The sequence below is a fragment of the Rhea pennata genome, chromosome 7 (genome assembly GCF_028389875.1).
Source record: "Rhea pennata isolate bPtePen1 chromosome 7, bPtePen1.pri, whole genome shotgun sequence".
NCBI classification, from domain to species: domain Eukaryota; kingdom Metazoa; phylum Chordata; class Aves; order Rheiformes; family Rheidae; genus Rhea; species Rhea pennata.
Window position 1 is genome coordinate 16,815,035 of NC_084669.1, and position 9,077 is coordinate 16,824,111.

General features: G+C 38.2%; 1 long non-coding RNA gene across 1 annotated transcript; it reads right to left on the reverse strand.

Moving 5' to 3' along the window:
* Window positions 1-652: 652 nt before the first annotated feature.
* Window positions 653-8,651, reverse strand: LOC134142531 (uncharacterized). Its single transcript, XR_009958912.1, has 3 exons — window positions 8,566-8,651; window positions 6,902-7,046; window positions 653-879 (listed from the first exon to the last, which is right to left on the reverse strand). It is a non-coding gene; the product is annotated as an uncharacterized LOC134142531 (long non-coding RNA).
* Between the last annotated feature and the right edge of the window lie 426 nt (window positions 8,652-9,077).

Genomic DNA, 9,077 nt, shown 5'->3' on the forward strand with positions numbered 1-9,077 from the left:
GCAGGGAGTCGTCTTTTTTTCTCTTTCCAGCCTTACACCCAATGCTTCTTTTCATATCCTCCTGTTTTTCGCTGTCTGACTTTGGCTTGTGCACTCAGTCACGTTGCTCTTGCTCCACTAAGTTTTTCATGTCCTCCTGGAAAACCAGCAGAGATTCAGCACTGACCTCATCACTTACCTGACAGCCCTAGGTCTCGTGTTGTCAGGGGAGTGTCATAGTTCTGATCTGCAATGCTCTTCGCTGTCTTTTTATCTCTCCTCACAGATGTGGATTTATCCAGGGGAGATAATTAAGGTGAAGTCTCCCCATCCCCTCCATTTTGCCTGCCCAGTGAGACATGCTGGGTCTCCTGCAAGTTGCATAACTTCAGTTCTGGGCATCTACAATGTCCTCTGTTTTTGTTCTTCCTTTCTGAAAATACTTCTGTACAGCACACAGCTCTGTTTTGTTTTCTGTGTTGTATGTTATGAAATGTTCACATATGGGAGGGGTTGTTCTCATTACCGACCTGTGCATGATTTCTGCTCTTACTTTCAGTGATTATTTTATTTTCCTAGTAGTTGTTTGTTTCTGAATGCTAAACCATGAGTATCAGATCCAAATTAGGAATGTCCTCTGCTCTTATTCCCCAAACCATCAGTGTTGTGCAAATTTACTAGGAAATTTTATTTTGCATTTTTCGTTTAAGGAGCTTGTCCGAGTTCTTCATTGTCACTCCCGGGTTGCCTCTTGCTGTTTCTTGGTTTTTATTTTCTCCCTCACGCTTTGCCCTGAGCAGCTCTGAGACAGCATCCAGATGGTCTATTCTTGAAGTGAGTCCTTTCTGGAAAGAGCCTCCCCATTGCCACTCACAAGAGGATGAAGCTGAGCTGAAAAAACTGAAGTAGAGAGGTTCTTTTTCCCTTTCACTAACATTAGGACTTATACAGAGATTTATATACGTGCATGCATGCACATATATTAAAACTATAGAGAGTATTTCATCAGCTTAATGTCTGTTAAATCTTCTCTCTCTGTTCTGAGCAAGCAGCCCATATTTTCAGAATACTTATCTGAAGTATTACTACTATTTGCAGTATTTTCCATTGGTTTTAAATGGAACCTACAATTTTCTAAGTATGCTAGGTAGTCAAACCCTGCAAAAAAGGACTAAACCATACAACTGACTTAGAAGCTTTTCCAGTGTCTAGGTGGGTGGCTCTAACTGCTCCTTGGTTTACATCATAACTACCTCCTCAGAGCTGTGGGCAGAGAAATGTGTGAAAGAGAAGAATAAGGCTCCTAATGGTGATATTGCAACTTACAATTTTGCACTGGCTGGACAAAATTGGACTCAATCTTTCATATATTCCTGAAATGTGTTATCAACTTTAAATCCCTTTTAATGTGGAAATTCCTTTGCCATGCAAATTTCTTGATTTGTAAGCAAAGAATACCACTATGTAATATTTCTAGTGAACTGAAGCTACGTGGTTCAAATTTAAATGATTTCAAATTAATTTAAGTTACAAAAATAAATTCCCCCATAAACCATAAGATGCTGCCTAGTTTCTCCAGGTAAGAGTTAAATAAGTCAGACCATGGTTTATCTGGAGATAACAATTAGAGGCAGAAATCATTAATAATTTAATTATAATCACTCTTTTGACTGTGGCTGGTGTAGGAGATTGCAAATATGAAATGCTTACATAATTATTATTATGAAGATCATTCAGGACAAATAAAAGGCTGAAAGAAGTTAAATCTCTTAAAGGACTATTTAATTATTTTTAAGTCATACATTAATTAAGGTGTTTATTTATTAATCCCTGGAAAATGAATTCTGTACTCAGGATAAGTGCTGCAATTTTCTTGAGCAAGTGCTCTGTTTCTCATATAGAAGTGAGGTTGAATTGCTCAGCCTTAACTTTAGTGTTGGCTGTAGTAACTTGAGGGATGCTAACAATTAACTCGCTCAACAATTTCTCTACGCCTCTGGGACGCTTTGTGGCTCTAACATCTCTATAATTTGAAATCTTGCTGTTGGCATAGTTTTTCTGGGTCATTTACCAGTCACTGTCTTCTGCTTTATCTCTTGCTGACCCTAATTTGTCCATCTGGAATTAAAGACGGATGAAGACAGAATTGAGTCTATGGCTGCAGCTGCATGCCAGCTATTGCAAAAATTTGAGGTTGAAGCACTTTCACATTTGTAGCATGGCTCCTTTAGAAGATACCTTCTTGTGAACTTCAGGGACTGAGGCAGTTTACTAATTTCTATCCCTTCTCTTGCTGCTTCTTTGAATGTGGGAAGTAAGCTTCATAGATGTTCTTATGCGCCCATAGTTCTCCCTGAAATGGCTGTGTGGGTCAGTTTTAGCTGTCAGTCCAGCAAGCATAAAGATTAGTTTTGTGATTTTATTCTTTACTACTTGTGTGCATTATATTTCCCTTCTTATCTCTCTCTTTGGGGTCACCCACATAAAACCTCCACTAAGCATTTTGTCCTCAAGCCCTACTGGTTATTTAAAGAGAACTGATTTGGATGCAAGCAATTTTTGCTAGAAAGCAGAATTCACCCCACTGCAAAGCAAGTTTTTGACGTACATACCACATTGTAAGTAGATTAGAAAAGTGGTGGAAAAAAATAGGTGTTTTGGATTAACAAGAAATGCAAAACCACAGCAAGAGAATCCCAGACTTTGTCAGAGTAGCTTTTCTGTTTTTGCAGGTCCCTTCTAGCCAAAAACCATACATTGCCTTCAGTGCTGCAGTACCCAGGGAAAGATGACAATCCTGTCTTTTCAGCAAAAATGCAGCAGTCTTGCTGCAGAAGACAAAATACAAGCCACAGCTCTGCAACAGCAAGCTACAGAGCTGCCTGGAAGGACACAACCTCAGGAAAATGAGAGAAGTGCCCACCAGATTCTGTCATAAGCCATTCTTTTTTCTTCTCTCCTCCCCCCTCTGTGACTGTGCAGACTGTGAGAACTATTACTGCACCAGCTGGAGGAAATTTCAATTTCACATGGGAAGTAAAATATTGGGTAAGAGAATGATGTGAATCATTTCACTGTTGTGTTGTAGCATAAGGATTATCATTCATTCCTTGTCATTTTGCTCCATTTTACAGACAAAATCCTGCATTATAGTTGTAACCAAGGAGGGCAGGCTATCTGCAGCTGAAGCCTTACTAAATGTTGTTTCCCAGCCAGCTGATAGTCAAGACCCTTCTCCTGTACCTGTGTTAGCTAGGAACTAGCTGCAGGTTCTCCACTGAGCACTTTAGTGGTTTAGCCAGATGACTATGGCCTTTGTAAGTTGTTCTTTTCAGCAGGTAGGTGTTATCCTCCCATGCAAACCCATGCTCTGGCCTCATAGGTGTTTCCAGACTGCTGTGAAGGTGCCTGGTGGCCCTTCCCTGGTGTCACTATCCACTGCTGCTGACCTACATGGCTCTGGGCAGATGTCAGCAGCAAGACAAATTTGTCTCATTTAACTCTCTCGTGTTTTCCTTGCTAACAAAGCTTTTTAGAAGAATCTAGACAAACATTTAAACATGGAAATCTATTGAAGTCATTCTAAATTTCCTAAATATATAGCTGTCATTGGTTTAAATGTAACAGATTCATTGTCTGTAGTGCCCATAGACTGTCTCTCTGGGAAGGTACAATCCTGTGTTTGTGAAATTCAGGCCTCAAATAAAGGATTAAAGCCTCAGGCTTGATTGCGGCTGTTAGAGCCCCTTTCAAATGTAGAAAGTCACTGCCCTAAAGCAATTTACCTTTTCAGCTTGATGGAAGTAGGATGGATGCATAGAATTTTTCTGAATGCCCATCTGAAATAGTTCTTGTTAGCTATGGAGTGCATTTATTGCACCTGCGATTATTGGAGTAATTGACAAGGTCTATTTTTCCCACATTAGACCAAAAATGAAACATTTATTTTGACACACTGGGCTATCGCCATCTGTGCCCCAGCATCAAAACATTTTTTTAATGTTCTATTTCAGCTGTTCCAGTTGGCCTCAAAAGAGCTTAAAATCTGGCAAAAATAGCACCAGTGTTTAACTGTGCACAGAAGGTATTATTTATATGTCAGTCGCACATTGTTCACTTTCTAGGTCTGTAACAGCTGTATATGGTGACATGATCCTCTACACATGCTAGTTTTCATGAAATATGTCACATGGCTATTAAGTGCAAAGCTGAGGGTCAGCAAAACATTTCATACTTTTCACATGTATATAAAGACTCTATATAGTCACTCTATGGAATCTCAGCATAAGCCAGATACTATATCATTTCATCAAAAGTAATGATGCCCTTTCTCCGGCTATTGCAGAAAATTTGATTTCTATTAATCTGAGTCTATTTTTCAAAAATTCGGTTAAGAGTTCCATTTAAATCTTTTTGTATTGAAGCATATGGTATGTAATACCAATAACAATATCCCTGCAGGCAAGAACTAGGACTTGGCTCTCAGATGACCTGATTTTGAGAGAGACAATAAGATTATTAAATTGAGGTGCAGCTGATATCAGTGCCCAGGGCCACCTCTGAGCTTCATCACCGTCTGTGTGATGGAAGGTCACCTTACTTCAGCGTCTGCAAACTGTGAAACAAACTAGGCAGGTCAGCTGGGTAGAAGGCCTGAGAAGGCATCCTGTAGATATTCTGATGCCAGTCCTTTATTTCAAAGTTCTTTAGAATAGATTCATTCAAATTTTTAATTTCTTAAGAAAGAATACTGGCCATAGAACATTTCTTCTAAACTTTAAAGCTGGTTGTAACAGTTGGTAAATAAAACCGCAAACATTAATTGGGTGCTAACAATTAGATGAATGTGAGATAAATCTTCTCAGAAGTATCAGCAAAATGAAAGTAATACGCCACTCCAAACTTCTAACTTTTTTGTCTCAAGCACTTGTCAGATAAACTCTTCCAATTCATAAAGAGTAAATTCCAGATGCTGCCTAATATGGCTTCAACAGAACTAAGAGTGTATATCAATCAGTAAATACATTGCTTGGGAGTTGCAGGGAAAAATGTCTCCCATTAGATTTTTAGGCAAAATGCACGTATCACTTGAACAAATTGTGAAAGTTTATCCTGTGTTATTGATACTGAAATGAAAAACATTATAGAAATAAATGTCTTTCAATTTGAGCTCACTCATTCTGTTTGGACAGCAGCTTGAGGGGGAAAAAAGATTTGTAGCAGTTTCTGATTTGCTCAGATACTGTATCTGTCCATAAGCTACCACCCTATCTAGCAACAGTGCTCATCATCCCCCTTTCCTCACCGGCCAGTGCTCAAGCATCTTATTCCAGTAAAAAATATTTCTTAGAACAAAAGTTTAGAGTTTATTCAAAGAAGTTTAATAGAGAAGAAGATATTCCCTTTTCTCTTTCTTTTTCTTTTTTCTTTCTTTCTTTTTTTTTTTTTTTTTTTTTTTTTTTTTTTTTTTTTTTAATGCATAGGACATATTCTGAAGGGGAGATTAATAACTACAAAGTTGAATTCCTGCCTGTGGCACAGTGGTGAGTTGTGGGCCAAAATAGCAATATTAAGAATCAAAGTGAGGATGTATTGCTTAGCTGGAAGCTGAAAGCCATAACTGGCTTTTTAAAAAAGAAAAAATCTTTTAAGATGCAGTTCTTGAATGCATTTCATCAGTCTTAAATCAAGTCCTATTCTCATCCCTATTCTTATGCCTCATCATATTCATGAGGTGTATGTACATGTACATCCCTATTATTAGATAGCACATTTTTGTATCGTTCAATGGCATTCAGGCATCCTGGGGTTAAAAGAGGTGAGTGTAAAAGGTTATTTCTGAGATTGTCTGAAAGACTGAAAATTCACTTTGATTATTCTGGATGAATCAGCATGTCGTCATCTCTGTAGGTCTAGACGTAAGAAGGGTGTAATATCCAACCCCATGTGGGTCATGACTGCAATGAACACCCTTTATCTGAGCAATATGAAAGCACATTCAACTCGGGAATCAGATGCAGGCTCAGAAGCAGTCAAGCAAGAGCAGCTCAGCTAAAGCTCTGGGGAAGAAAAGTAAATCCTGGCACGAAATATTGTGAAATATAAATAACAGGACTAGTTTGGGTTGCATAAGCATGTGCTGAAAGATATGTGAAAAATAATATCCCATAAAAACAGAATTCTCTGTTTTCCCAAAGGTAAAGCCATTCGTGGCAGTTTAAGACCTTTTTTGTTCTTTGGAACTCTGCTATACCTGCAAACACTGTCCTTGCTGACAAATATTCATTGCATTGGTGTTATCAGAAGAAAGGTTCATGGTCATCTAGCTATATTTATTTAGTCAGCAGCTTCAATATTTTCCTTTCTCAGTAAACCTCATCTGACATTATAAATGTAAAAGCTAAAAGCTCACTAGGGATTGCAGAGCAATGCAATTTTTATGGACAAGCTCAGATGTTATCTAAAACTTACTTGTTAACAATTCTTTTGGGTCTTGCAGGGCAGTTGGTGCACATAAAGAGAGATTTCCACAGGAATCTGAACACTTTGCAAGCCCACCCTTCAGTATTTTTCAGTGGAAAACTGTTTCAGCTGCTCTGTCTAGAGTGGGATTCCCGGCAGTGTCACCTGCCCTACAATTTTTATTCAGATTAATATCCAAGGTGTAAAATTTTCTTCAGTGAAACCAATAGAGTTTTGACAATGTAGGTAAAATGCAGGATACCAGAATAACACTTGCAGAAAAAGCTCCTATTATTTTAGCTGTTATTGCAGTATAACCCCATTTAGCTTCTCTCTCTGTGAAAAATTCTCAGGTAACTTGCATGAGGTCTGCATCTTAGACCACTTAGATATGACTGATTAAGCTATACATGAAAGTTACAAAAACTGTTCTATATATAAGCTAAAAAATATATTGCACCTGTAAGCTGTCTTCTCTTTTCTATGGTTGTAATATGTTAAAACAACAACTGGTGTCCCAGAAAAGCAATGCAGCTCGCCCATCCAGAGGAAATCAGTGTACTTGACGCTACCTGTGCTAGCTGGTCCACATCACAATAGAATACCTGAAATATGTATACAGAGAGAGTATATAAGAGACACATTAGTTCTGACTAATTCTAGTCATAGTAAATGATAGTCAACATGGATATTATTAACGTTTTCATGAAAACAGAGATGAGATTATCTGGAGAGGGACCAATTACAAATAACCCTGCACACACATGCATAATTAACAGAATTCAAGAAGTAGTAATGATCATTCTTTTAACACAGCATAAGTCTGCCTAAGAGAGAGTTGAACACATCAGGAAAACTCAGCATGAATTTTTTAAAAATCTTTGACCAGTTTGGCTTTGGGGAGTTTGTCAGATTATTAACAGTACTTTAACTAATTTTAATTTTGTTTAATGTGATTTCTTTTTCCATGAAGCTCTTTGAAAAAAATGTTGTTTATGCAAATAGACTACATGGAAAATTGGTTTTATAACTAAATGACAGTTGACAGACTAGACAGTAATAGCCAATTGGGAATTCCTAAAGCAGGGTTTGTTTACTCAGTGGTACAAATTGAATAGCTCTGATTATTAGGGACAGTAAATATTTTAATAGTGGCTATTTTAATTAACAGATTCCTATGGCTGAATCTCAGCCCCCACTAAGACTGTTTCGTGCTGCCTCAGTGACAGCAAAAATAGGCTTAATCCTCGTGTCAGTACCTGCCTTATTTAGTGGTTCAGAAGAAATGGAATAATGAAGGTCAGATTTGTCCCATTCATTTCCATTAAAAACAACATTTCTTGCTTCACTATTTGCACAAAGAATAAATCCTTTTTAAAGAATTCCTTGCTTCATTTGGATTTCAAGCTATTGTTGTGATAGAGTTCTACAGAATCAAACTAACCTCTATAACCTCTACCATATCTGAAACAACCTTCTCACATGTTCAAATGTATAAATATAAATAGCGCATGACGAAAAAAAAGCTGTTATGCCCTTATGGTCTTACTGCTTAGCTCTATCCCATACGACGATTCTGTGATTTATTTTGGATATAAGTAGCTTAAGATAGAAGGATAGATTGCAAGTATGTAGGTAGCTGTAACTCTTTTAAATGAATATTCCAGATGCTCTCTAAGAGGACCCACTGTTAGGATGACAGAATTCCAACTACATGATGCAAGCTGAGGAAAATTGTCACTGATCTACGTTAAAAACATCTACTACGTTTCTGAAAAGCCAGTATTCCCAGAGATAACCTTTATTAACCTGTCAATATTTGATTAGTTCTTCAAGGAAATCTGGGGAAACACCTGGATGCCCATTCTTTCCTAACCAAGCAAGCGCTCTGTCAAACCTGTACCATCCGAAAGAGAAAGATCCCCCACAGCAGGGGATGATGGACGCCAGTTCCAGAGACCTTAGACTCCTGGCTCAGCATGTAAACTCTCTGGGGAGAGAGAGGGAAGCCTGCTAGCTCACTCCTCACATGAGGGAGGAAACCCTTTTTGAAATGACTAGCCTTGAATTTCAAAATATACTCTTTTTGCCCTCTTTTCTGCAGGTCCTTTCTCACCTACATACCTCTTGAATCTTTCTCTTGATGGGAAGGGACTGGACGTTTGCTTTCTGCTCCATTTTGCTCCACCTCAGGCTGCTCAGTGTGCCACAGACTGTTGCACAGTGACACAGCAGGGCAGGAAAGTCCCTGTGAGGGAACTGTCATTTGAGGAGTTTGGAAAGAGGAGAAAATGCTAGTGACGATAGTAGTCAGGTCAGCTATGCCATGAATGAAATATCCCTAATGTAGCTAGGAAATCATATAGAGATATAGAGAAGCAACAGTAAAATTAGTATAGGAATGAAAATCACCTGGACAACAAAAGAGAGGAAGCTGAATTATGCTGCAGGATGCCAAACCAGACATTATGAGGACAACCAAGTTGAGTAACTCTCATATGGCACAACATAAATAAGGGTGCATATTGTTCAGGAAAGCTAGAAATTAAAGGGTAGTGAAAGAATACTGTATATTCATGATGTGCTAAACTTACCAATTTTACCTTTTTTTTTTAAGTTTGGATAAAAAAATTAAG